Source organism: Nanorana parkeri, unplaced genomic scaffold (genome assembly GCF_000935625.1).
Source record: "Nanorana parkeri isolate BGI_ZX_2015 unplaced genomic scaffold, ASM93562v1 scaffold49, whole genome shotgun sequence".
In the NCBI taxonomy this organism is placed as follows: Eukaryota; Metazoa; Chordata; class Amphibia; order Anura; family Dicroglossidae; genus Nanorana; species Nanorana parkeri.
In genome coordinates, this window is record NW_017306317.1 from 1,670,876 (window position 1) to 1,684,084 (window position 13,209).

Consider the following 13,209-nt stretch of genomic DNA (forward strand, 5'->3'; position numbering starts at 1 on the left):
GGGGGTGGGCGGGTGGGGTGGTGGGGGATTTTTCATACAAAAGGAGAAAGCACTATGTAGAGATCCAATCAGCGCATTTTTTGACTGCAGTTACATTCCCTCGTGCATCTTATAGTAAAATTTGATGAATGTTCATTAGCTGTCACATTAAAATACAGCAAGTGTAATTGGTTAAAGTTGGCTGAATGTTAGGAAATGTTCAGCTAGTGAATGTGCTATAAAACTTACACCAGCGAGCTTGTCAATTAGAGTTTTATAAAGACCCTTTGTTTGGGAAGACTAATTTTAGGTCCAGAATGGTTCATTAAAAAGCTGAAAATTACTAGTGAAACTTTGTTTTTGATTATTGTAGGCCTACAGCAGCATAGAGGGGAGGGGATGGAGGACAAAGCTGCGGGGATGGATGTGCAAGTGTTGGTAGACATATGTGATATGACATGAATAATCTTTGATAGGAGGTACTCTGGGCTGCTGCACAGGTTTTCCTGAATGCACAGCTGGGAGGGGAGGATCCCAACAATATTGTCAGGATCGCATCTCAGCACAGCACTTAGCCCCACCCACAGTGTATTACATGGAATTACAAGATTATGTGGATTTATGATTACGTGAGTACATAGTAAAGTGTAAAAATTAGGAAACTATAAATGCAAAAAAAACAAAACTACTCCATAGTTCTCTTTAAACTAAATCAAATGATTTTGCTTGCTTTCTTTCACTACACCTCTCCCAGTATCACATTGCATGGAGAAAAATTACTGAACTGTGCTTTTAGCCCTGGGGTCTGTCTACTACTTTGTACTTACTTGAGCTTATATGATAGTTCTTCTATGTTTACATTGATATGTTCTATGTTCACATTCCATTGTCAGCTACAATTGCACTCCAAGTAGACAAGCAAGATAGGTGCTTAAAATGTGATTATTTCCTGTATAGAAAAACTCATGATTTTATAGGCATACAGCAATAACACAAGTACCTAATACTATTTACAGAGATAATTATTTCACTGATGTTTAATGAAAACTGTGTATTTGTCAAAGGCTGGCTTTACTTTAGATACCTCTAATCTGTTACTACTATTGGAAGTTTAGAGAAACATTTGGTTTGGATGAGTGGTCTCTTATGTGACAAACCTAGGTGTGAAAAAAATATAAGTGGGTGTTGGCATAGCTCTTCTTAGATCTTTTTATTAAAAGAAACAACCTCACATTAATTTAATGTTCAGCACTAGACACTGAATAGTGATAAATGGAAGCATGTACTCTTATCATAGGCAGACTTGCTTCCTGATAATACACTTGTCTATACTCAACATCAGAAATACATTGGCAACATCAATACATTGGCAACATCAATGGCCATCTACGTTAATTTAGTCCTGCTTCAAGAGAGGTTCATAGTTTCAAGGTATTATGCTATTTGAAGTTTTGATTTAAGTGAACAGTATTTGTTTAAAGTACAATTAAACCTTCATTTTGTTTTGCATAAATCTTCTGCTAGCAAGCAGTAGATATATGCAAAAACATAAAAAATGAAAAAAGTTACAAAATAGTAAAAACGTACTTACTTAACTACCTGTAAAGGATCATGGGGCGGGAGCATGCGCAGTAGAGATCTTCGGCTGGGAGAAGAGGAGAGACACAGGGTAAGTCAATGCATTCAGCCAGCAGCGTGCATGCGGACAGACACCGTGGGGCCTGAGGAGTCTACGCTGGATCAAAGACTGGCACCAGCACTGGAGTGACTCCTTAAAACTACTGGAAAGAAGAAGATGATCAGATCAAGAGGCATCATTTATGGTGAGTCCTTAAAGCAGCAATGGGGGGGGGGAGTGATGTGACTTTAGTGTCACTTTAGGTAACAAACCAAGATGTGAAATACCCATCATCATTTTATTCATGAAGACGGCTACTTCTGTATAGATGTATTATTAATTACATTTGGTAATGTAAGCCGATCACAAACTTGGGTGATTGAGATTATAATAGTGAAATAGTGATGCTTCCTGTAATAATTGGGCTTAGTCCCATCCTCCCATCCTTTCTCTTGAACTCCATATTGGTCTTTTAATGCAAGGGGTGGCCCTTTTGACTATGGACTAGGTTAATTGGTAGAATAGAATGAAATTAAACTCAGCTTGCATAAAAAGTTGAGTTTTGCATATAGCATTACACCCTAAGGAGCCGCTGGATAGATGGGTCCGTCTGTCTTCCCTCAGTTATGACACCCCCCTAACCTGACGCAGGACCCACTGTCACATCAGTAGTGTTCAATCAGTTTTATTAACAAACTAAAATTCTGCAGAAAAAAGGGTTTGTTAAGGCAGCAGAGGCCCTATCAATGTCATTAGCTAGTGGGACTAAATACAGTCTGCCAGCATTGGGGCCCTCAGTCTCTTGTTGGGGCACTCAAACTGGGGGGCAGCAAGTGCAGTAAACTCTGGTGGCCAAGTCTGTCCTTTAAAGGCCAGGCAAGAGGTTGCACCACATGTGCAGTGCTACTCTCTCAAACTGGTGTTAGTTCAGCAGCAGCACAGCTCAGTCCTCACCCTCAGAGGTCTTGAAAACCACATCACAGTTCTGGTCTATGTTTTTTGTGGCTCTGCCCTATATTGATTTGCAACTGTAGCTTTCTGAAGTCAGTTTTCACTCAGGGTCCCACAGCTATGAAGCAGCTCCCTGCCTTTAGCTTCCAGTCCTGCTCCCTGCGATATCCAGCTTCTTCTGGCTCAGGTAGTGGGCCTCCCTTCTCATGGTGGCCGCCAATCACGGTCCTCCCTCCCCATTGCTAAAACCGAATCTAGTTCTAGGCTGCAACTGCAGCCAATCAGCATCATCCTGGAATCTTTTCCTTTTCCTTCGCTCTGTGCCATTAACAGGGGTGATCTGTGGAAGGTTTAATTTAGGCAGTGGTGATAAATGGACTGCATTACTTCATTACAATGCATATTTATGTCCTTACTATCAGTATAACTGATCTTATTACTGTCTAAAAAGGAATGTAGACATTTCATCTACTGTCCTTGTACTAAAGGTTTTGCACATATTGTTTGTGATCCTCTGCAAATCTGCCAGCAACTTTTATTATTTCTGCTACCATTGTTTCAGCATGTGTGGGAGATCTGTGATAATTACAGATGGTAAAAAACAAAGATCTGTATAGCTATTTGTTGTGTGCTGTCAAACCTTAACCTTTTTTTGTGTGTGCTGTACATGACATTTTTCCATCAAAGGCAAGCTTCTGTATTGTTGAGTGCATTTATTTTATTATGTGCATACAGCAGTACACTAGCAACATTATCCAAGGTGTGAATTGTTTAAATTCCAGGATAGAGATAAAAAATATATAAAATGTATTTAAGGATTGTAGATTTTGAATTAATATTAATAACTACTTCATGTTACAATCGTATTTGAGAATATTTACAACTTACAAAACATACATATCTATAAAGTGTATCTAAACCCAAAAGCAAATATTATACATATATCCAATTTTACTGTTGCTATAACTACTTAAAACAGACCTTTATACTCAAAAATCAAATTCTACCAATTATTCCCTCTATGTATGATGATTTCTAGACATAGACATGTCAGGTTTAAAATGCTGTGATTTGGAAATACTTACACTTGCAGAGTATTCGCTTCCTGCTTTAAAATGGCAAAATGACTTCAGTTTGGTAAAGCAATGGACACTGGGATTACCTTGTCATCAGCAGAGCATTGCTGGGACATCTAATCTGTAATCTCACAAGATCTCAGGGAAAGGCATTTTCCTCCCTCGAGATGATGTGCATGGTCACATGTCCTAGTCGCATGTCTAGTCACATGTGCCAAACATCCAGGAAGTAATAGGAGAGCTAGCACCATGCCCTTAGTAAACATGGCCACTGTCAGAAGTATGGAAAGAAAAGAGAAATAAGGTATGCAAAGAATACAAAGCTGGAAATAATCTAGAAGTATGTGTTTGTAGATTGTCCTTACTAAACATTTCTAAAGGTGTGATTATTGTTATTTTAAAGATATGGGTAAAGGTCCGCTTTAAAAATGTCAGCTGGATTTCAGTTTTAATTTGTTAGTCAAATCCATCTAAATTTGCTAGTGCACCTGACACTACCCTCTCAACTAGTTGACAATGCTGCTGTCCAAGGGTGGCTCCATTGCTCCTCCATAGAGTGGAGCTACGCTATGACAGAAAGGAAATTCTGAAACCTGAAAAAAAGAAAACTAATGCAGCCACCACATAGTATATATAAGTATATACAAGTGTAGTAAATGCTTGTTTTGGGTTTCGATACACTTTAGGAATAATATATACAATATATGGTCTTGTTCTGGGCTCTGAAAAAATGGTGCATTACCAGGTCACATGGTTCCACTCTTGGCTCAGATAACATGGTTTAGGCTATGCTAACATGGTCCCATTCTTGGCTTTGTTAAATTGGTTATGGATCAGGTAACATGGCCTTATTCTTCATTCTGAGACTGATCATATTCTTGGCTCCAATATACCATTGATACCATTGGAATTAGGCTGAAACCTCTGATAACATGATTCTGGATTTCTTTAAATGTTCTCGTTTTTGTCTCTGGTTTCATGGTTCTGAATGTATTAACATTGTGCCATTCTTGCCTCTAATTGGATGGCTGTGGATCTGGTAACATAGTCCCATTCTTGGCTGTTGTAACATGTTTATGGATGGATCTAGTAACATGGTCTTATTCTTAGCTCATGATTATGAATCTGGTAGGATGGTATTCTTGACTCTGATAGCATGAATATGAATTTGGTAGCATGGTTCCATTTTAGGCACTGATAACATGATAATGGATCTGGTAAAATGGTCTCCTTATAGGCTCTAATGTTATAGCTCTGGGTCTGGTAACATGGCCCTTACACCTGGAAACATGGTTCTGACTCTGGTAACATGGGTTCATTACTGGCTCTGATAATATTCTTTAGGCTCTGAAAATATCATCTTGTCCCTACGTAGGAAAATTAGGTTCTCTGGAATCAACAAAGCATTTTAATATATACATATACTATTTTGTCACCATGGGAAAAAATCTTGTAAATATGTGTTATTACATATTATTTTTAATACTTTTTTAACCACTTTTATGATCTACCCAAGGTTTTAGTAGTAAACCTTTATTATGTTTGTAGAAGTAAAAAAATAGTTTTCTCCATTATCTTCTTTTTTTTTTACAGCTGGAGATTTTAAATTTCACTAAAATATAATATTAGATAAAGGGCATGTATGGACACAAGTAGCACTTTTTCAAAATGTATAGCCAGGTGTATAATTCCATAATTTTTTGATTCAGCTTTACAGCTTCACATGTCACTTGCCTTCTCATTGAAACAATTTGATAATACCAATTCACTATCCAGTGCACAGACTGTAGGCCAGGAGATGACACTCAAAGCTGAACCAAGATATATCTAGATGTGACAGCTGTAGCCTATCCTGAGCCACAGTTCCCTCCCAGTGGTTTCTAAACCCTGCTAGCCGATCATTCAATCTGCACACAGCCCCATTAACTGCTATATCAGAAAAATGTGTGTGCAAAAGGAACGGTCAAACCTGTGGCTCAGGGCAAACCACAGTTGTCATATAAATCTGCACCTGGGGCTTTTAGGATATACTTTACATTTAAAATCAAAAACTTACCCTAGCACTGCAAAGGTTAAGTGCTCATTTTGCTCAAATAAAACAGATATACTCACCTGATCCTTGGTCCCACGGCATTCAGCACTCTGGCTATGGAATGTCACTCGTGCCCTCACATCTAATGCTCAGCTCAATGGACCTGCATGAGATGTGATAACTTCAGCGGTCCTTATTCTGCTGAAGCCCAGGGCAGAGGAGGCTTTGTTTACCAGTCTAGCCCAGAGATAGCAGGTGGGAGTTAGAATCAGGTAAGTAAATCTGCTTTATTTACCTCCCCCAGACAAAATACACACTAAACCCTGCAAGGGTACGTTTTTGACTTTCCCAGAGTTCTTCTATAAATTCTTTGTTCAATGAAAAAAACCCTCAAACCTACTACATATGTTTTTTGCTTCTGTTTTGCTGATGATGCAAAACACCTTTTTTTTTTGTTTGTTGGTTTGTTTGCTTGTTTATTTGTTTAACTCATTTAAAATGAGAGTCATATGGGAGAATAAGATCATCTTAGGTCACTGAATCTGATAAAATATAAAAATAAAAAGATAAAAATAAAAGATAAAATAAATAATAAGTAATAATGTATGACAACGAACTTAAAAATCATATATCAGATCTCATGTCCAGTATAGGTGTTACGTCAGTGTAAAGGGAGGAATCTATACAACCTGCTTTTAATTTATTCATACTCACCCAGTTTGCATTGCAGAGCTTGCCATGAACCTTTACCTTAGTGATGACATATTTGTCTAGCACAGCGGAAGGGATATCTCTTAGGAATTATTTACAAAAACAGTTCTAAAGGAAAGTAAAACCTTTGAAAAGCTAATATTCAGATGCCAAGAAATGTGACCCGAACTGCACAGAAACACTACCAGGAATGTAATCAAGCTTATTTGGTCTCATATTAATATCCTATTTATGAGTCTAAGTATAACAGACAAAGAGTATTATAGGGAAGTAAGGATAGAAAAGAAAAAAATTGCTAGTTAGCAGGCTTTTTATGGCAGAAGAGACATTTGTTTTTCCCTGAGCCACATAAGCACAGCTCAAAGCACAGACCTGGCATGCCGAGATTAAATAACTTCAGTGCGCATGCACGGGAGTTAGGTCATCATGGTATGGCCAATTAAGTGGATAAACACTTTAAGTCCCTAAGAAGACAAGGGAGAAGATGGAAGCACAGGTGAGGGAGAAGTGCATCGCTGGAGAGCATCATTTTGGCAGGTAAGTCTGCCATAATGTGCTAACATGTTGTGTATACTAGCACATTATGGCTAAAAGCTCCAAGGGGGGTCTTTTTTGTAATACAGCTTTACTTCTGCTTTAATTACTTATCATATACCTCCAGAAAGAGAAAAGAGACACCAGGAATAAAGAGTTAACCCGTATAAATTAGGGAAATTATACAATAATCATTACATTGAATAAATAAAATAATAATAAAAATAATAATAGAAGTAGTAATAATACTACTGCTAACTTCTACTACTACTAATAATAATAATAATAATAATAATAATACAATTATTGTTGTTGTTGTTGTTGTTATCATCATTGTCATGGTGTACAAAAATGTTTTCTTTCTTGACATCTGTAAAAGTAGGTTCAAAACCTTGCATACGTCTTATCAAATAAACAGTTACTAAATAACTAATCAAATCATCTGCCCTACTGGAATCTTGCTAGCTGACTGGTTTTATGAATATATTTTCAGAGTCAAAGCAGCATGGTAGCTGGCATAGCACAGCATGAGCTAGACTGATGGGAAAACCACATCTTTTGCTATGCGCAACCCTGATAAATGAGAAACTAATTTGCAGCGGATATCACCTACTTTCTACAAATTAAAAATAAACAACACTTTGAATACTTCTTAATACATTGGAATGTCGCTTAATCCATAAATTATGAACTTATATGAATGCCAGCTACAGGAAACAAACAATTTGAAAGCAATCAAGGATGATAATGCTAATATGCATTTTGGCTGCTAAGTACAGCATACTATAAAACCTCGACCTTTATCATGGACTATAAGGGGAACTGCTACCATGTTATCTGATTGGATGAAAATTTTAATTAACCAGTGCTAAAAGCATTATTTAAAATGAATGTGTACTTGCATGATCTGATATGGCTATGGCTATGGCTAAAGGGATGCCCTTGACCTGATACATGCACATTTCTTTCCTCTTCTTGTGTACATGCTCTGTGTTTACATTAGGGATTAGAAAGCTTGTAGGCCTATAATTCATGGTGGCAGGGTGAAGCAAAAGGAGCTACTGAGAGAAAATGAAAGCATTTTTTCTGTAAATCCTAAAGTTGTATTACTCCACATTACATGCAGCTTCAGAGATAATTAAGGACTTGTTTTTTTAAGCTTATTTACTGCTGGCTAAAGCTCAGCTCTAAGCTATTGTTTTAATTTAAAAAAAATGGTCCCTCATTGGGAGGGGGGAGCTTGAAGCCTGGAGTTGGGCTTTAGGAATATGAAAATATTTAAATGTCCATAGCCTGGCCACATGGGAAAAGCATTACTAAGGGTGCAGTTTACACGAACACTATTAAGTGAAATTAAAGACAAAGAGTTTTTATGCTATTTCAAATGCTGATTAAATCACTTACAATAGATGCTGCTTCTTGATGTCTAAAAGTTTTAGCTTCCTTTTAGAATCAGCTAGTCAGTCCCCTGAGCACTGGCCCTGATATCCGGTTTATGGGTGGATCCCTTCCCTTACAGGGTACTATGGAGCCACCTTTGTGTGTGCTAGTAAGCTGTGTGTGTTTCCACAAAGACACAGCAGGGCAGGCCAATCCTCTACTTACTGCTTTTTTGCTCCTTCTCTTCCCCGAGCTGGTTGATGGGCAATTGTTGGAGACTGTGCTCTCTCTTGTAATGCTATACTGGACAGAAAGTTCAGGAAAGCTGAGAGAGTTGGAGCCAGCGGTTCAGAAACATGATGACTAAGTGCTTGGGCAATCATTTAAAGAAAAGCTTACACTCTTATTAGGATATATAAAACCCCTCTATATGTTTGTGTACTTATTCACACATCTTACTGAAAAATTACTTTTAAAAAAGATTTCTTACCTTTTAGATGCTTTGTTAAATTAGGCAAGATAGCTACAGTAATTCCAGGTTTTTCTTAGCCCTTTTACAGTGGTCTGTCCTTATAGCCCCTTCTAACATTTGAAAAATAATAGCAGCTAGAAGAAATTTTAACCCTCAAAACCCTACCCCAAGTAAAAAAAATAAACTGCAAGAAACATTTTTTTTTTATTATTCATCTTTTTTTTAGCTTATGCTATGTGAATGGGAACATGTAACAAATACAAAATAGGTGTTCTCTAAAATTTGGTTGCAAAAGTGGAAATACACTGTAAGATCTGGGAAATAGCTTGCAGGGATGGAGCAAATGAAATCAGCAGGACATCTTTACAGCTGTTTGCTTTCTCATGGTTTAACCTTAAGGTGGCCATACACTGTACAACCTTTGCAAGACCTTAGTCTTGCGATGGTTGTAAAGTACTTAAAAAAACGTACGGTCTGCCCATCTTGGACAGGCAGATCGTACTCTCGATCATCGCAAGCCCGCCCCCCTGATGGGTGGGCTTACGATGACTGTAATGAGGGGCGGGCTTACGATGACTGCAAACGGGCAGTGTGCGCGTGCGCACACCAGCCCGTTCGGCAGTTGTCGAACCAGCAGGCCACTAACTCGCCGAGAATCGTACGATTCCCGGCGGGTTTTCTAGCATGCTGGTTCGACGGAAGACGTGCGACCGTACAGTAGAAACGGTTGCACGCCTTTCATACACTGCACGATTCTCGTACGATCGCGGGATTTCCCGCAATTCTCGTACGAGAATCGTGCAGTGTATGGGCACCTTTAGACTGAAGCCAGATAAAATGTTGCATGACACTCAGTAACATAAACACTAGGCAATATACAGTAGACAATTCTAATGAAACTATAGTAATATAAATTAATAAAATATATGATATAAACATTACAAAACCAGTATCAATAATACTAAATGATATACATATATCAGACAATGATGCTCCAAAATAACATTTGTACAGTTGCAGCATCTGTAATCCATACAGTTCAATTACTTAAAGGAAAACTTCAGGGAAACAGTTAAAATATGTGGTTTAGATACGAAGATCTTTACTGTTTTACCTGCAAAAAGATTTTTAATTTTGGTCAGCCACAAACAACTTCATTTAGGATAATCACTTTGATGCAATCTACTTCCGTGTTTAGAATTACTACTTCTTGGGTCAGCTCCATGATTACAGGACAGAGGTGGTAATGTTGATTCATTGCCCAATGCACAAACATTTTGCAAATGGAGAGGTGACATAGGAACCTGTATTGCTGACCCAGGTAACTGTAATTATGGATTCGGAAATAAGTGTGTCACCTGCTTGGCTGGGTTGTGTGTCAGATACTGTATGCATAAATGACAAGGTTGGCTGAGTAGAATGACAAATCCTTTAGCAGATAACACAGCTAAGATAGAAATTATAATTGTGCATCTAGCTGCTCATATAGAGTTGCACTAAAAGAAATGTATGACATGCCACATTTTAAAGAAACATGAATTTAAATTTAAAGATGAACTCTTCCCATACAAATTGCCTGTGGTAAGAAAATTGACATCACCACCTTTTCAATACTTTGCAGTGATTTTTGGCTGCCAGAAGGAGGATTTCACTTCTAGTAATTTTGACATAAGGACCTCAGCAAGGTAGGTAGGTAGTAAAAAGACCAATCACCTTCCTGGAGGAAAGAGAGCAGCAGTGGCCAGTGTTAATTACTGAAATCTGTTGCTCTACAATGCAGGGTTTGAGCAGTGGCAAAATATATTGAAAGACAGCAAAAAATATCACATGCACTTAAGTATAAGAAATACAGCTCAATATACTGTACCTCATGAATTTGCTAAACCCAATACATTTCACTTGGCTTTCTGACAGCTGGTAGTCTTACCTTCCTCTAGTCTTTTTATTTGGGGTAGATCTTTTTTTGAAATAAGTAGCAGACCAGATTTTAATGTCTTTGTTGGTTTTGGATCCTGTCATAGCACTTAAGCAGAGTTTGTGTTCTTTCTTATTTACGTATATTACAATATATTATTGTAAGCAGCATCCTACAGAACGGGGAAAGGGTATCATAAGATTAAAAAGATAGACAGATAGCTTGATTACGATAGATAGATAGATAGATAGATAGATAGATAGATAGATAGATAGATAGATCGATAGATAGATAATTTGAGTTAGTTCATGTTGTCTCTTCTTACAGTCTTTCTAATTTTATATAAATTATGCTAACTACATGTCAAAAATAGAAAAAAAAATGTATGTTCATCCATCTGTATGTAACTCCCATAATGACAGTGAAAGTTAATATCTAGCTATGCAAGTACAACTTTAATTAAAGGAGAACTATGAGGTGAGTCAAAATCACTCATCCTCATAGTTCGAGCCAACGTGTGACAATGAAACTGTCACACTTTGGCTTAATAGATCGGGAAGTGACCGAATACATACCATTGCTCGCTCACTTCACGATCATCTCCCTGCAGAGAGCAATGACTGTCAGTCACGGCTCCCTGCAAGGATTCCCCGCTCCGATCCTCCAGTGCTGACTGGAGGAACGGATGGGGAGGGGGCGGGCACAGATGGCTCTGCCTCTAGATAGGCAGAGCAAGCTGTCACTCACGCAGCTGGGTGGATCTCGACAGTAATGTTGGGATCCGTCCTGGCTGTGGCGATCTCAGTATACCACAAGCTGTAGCTCGCGATATACTGAGCTTTGGAATAGCAAAAAGTTTTCCTGGCACACTCACAAGCTAGCATGTAAAAAAACTTGTCTCACACTAAGGTTAAAAACAGAAGTTTGGATACACGTCTTCTGCAGAAAATGTGAAAACCGCACAGCCGCGCCAAGGCACCTCTTATAGTGCGGCCATAACTCTAAACTATCAGAGCTTCCATCTTGGAGCACATGGGGCAGAAGATAAAATTGGGTGCAGGTTTGTCAGGAGGAAGCCCAACCCCCTTGTTTTGCTATACTGAGCTTTGGGTCACGGGAGGATGCTAGCATATGTCCTCCCGTGACCCCTAAGAGAACTATGGGGAAAAACACGTACCCCATAGTTCTCTTTTAAGAACCAACCTTTCTAACTGTAAGGTCCTGCTTTTTCTTGCTTGAATAAACTACCTTTCATTAACATGCAAATCAGTCAGTAAATATACCTTATATAAACTTTGCAGTATTTTCTTAATGCAAGCCTGCTATAAGCTTACCTTGTGCCCAGAGCTAAGCAGCACATCTTGTCTAGTCTCTTATGAGCTCATCATGTGTGTCTAATTTAGAATGTATACAGTAATAAAAGAAACTTAATAAAGATGAATCTTCACGGTGCTGCAACGTAAATGTGGGACATATTATCATGACACTGATAAATACTTAGGAATGAAAATAATGGTTCCACTGAGAGAAATTAGGTAGAGGACCATTGAACAATCGACTATTAGGCTAGCACATTGCATGTATTTTGGCATGTTGTAGTTAACAAAATTGCTTATGTTGATTTTTTTTTAGTATCTTGTTTGAATTGTATTTCAATAGGATTGAGGACATATCTCTAACCGTCATTTAAAAAAAATGTCATTTGTTCTGTTCATACAGCAGTTTTCTGGATTTAAACTTGCATTTTGGAAAATTGTCACATCAGGTAAACCATCTGATTTCAAGTTTTAGCTCACAGACAGATGCCAAAAAGTATTCTGTTTTCGGATACAACTTGGAATATTCTAATACAAATTGGATATTGATTGTAAAACATTATACTCCCTTTAGCATGCTTCACAGCTGGTGAGGAAGTTTTGGTGCTGGCATATGTGTTATTGTTTTATCGAAACACAACAAACTGTATATATACCAAAACGTTTCACTTGTCTCATTTGTTCACAGAACATTGTTTTAGTCATTTTCTAAAACATTTTTTGGAAGAACAGTTTTCCTCCATGCCATGCTATTCTTCTTCTTGTAGACTCATGAACACAAATATTATCAAGTGCAGGAGATGCTTGCAAATCTTTTGCTGTCAGTTGACTTATTTGAGGATTGTATTGCATATATTTGCACTGATTTATGTAGAATGCTAACTCCAAAGGAGGGTATCAACAGTGCTCACTGTGTTGACTTCTCTTTGTAAACTATGTTCCTAAATGTGAAATCCTGTTGTAAAGTTTTCCACTGTTCTGAGCTTCATCAACTCTTCTTCAGTGGTCCTCGTAAAAAACTTTTCATCATTCTATTGAATACTGCACTACAATTCTGCAGTAAAGACCAGCTAAACAAGACTAAGGGGCCATTCACATATACTGCAGTGACACGTGTTTTACTGCACTGGATCAACGCAGGTCACCACCATGGATGATCTCGATGTTCGAGTCAAACAACAGTTCAACTCGAACATTAGCAGTTTGTGTGTTCGATGAACACACC

At 38.0% G+C, this 13,209-nt stretch overlaps 1 long non-coding RNA gene across 1 annotated transcript in view; it reads left to right on the forward strand.

Annotated features, from left to right (window-relative positions):
• The window catches only part of LOC108802139, a 13,404-nt gene extending 12,811 nt beyond the window's left edge, over nucleotides 1–593 (forward strand). The window contains exon 3 of the long non-coding RNA XR_001942202.1: nucleotides 510–593. This is a non-coding gene — a long non-coding RNA (uncharacterized LOC108802139). The remainder of the gene's footprint in view (nucleotides 1–509) is intronic.
• Nucleotides 594–13,209: the final 12,616 nt, after the last annotated feature.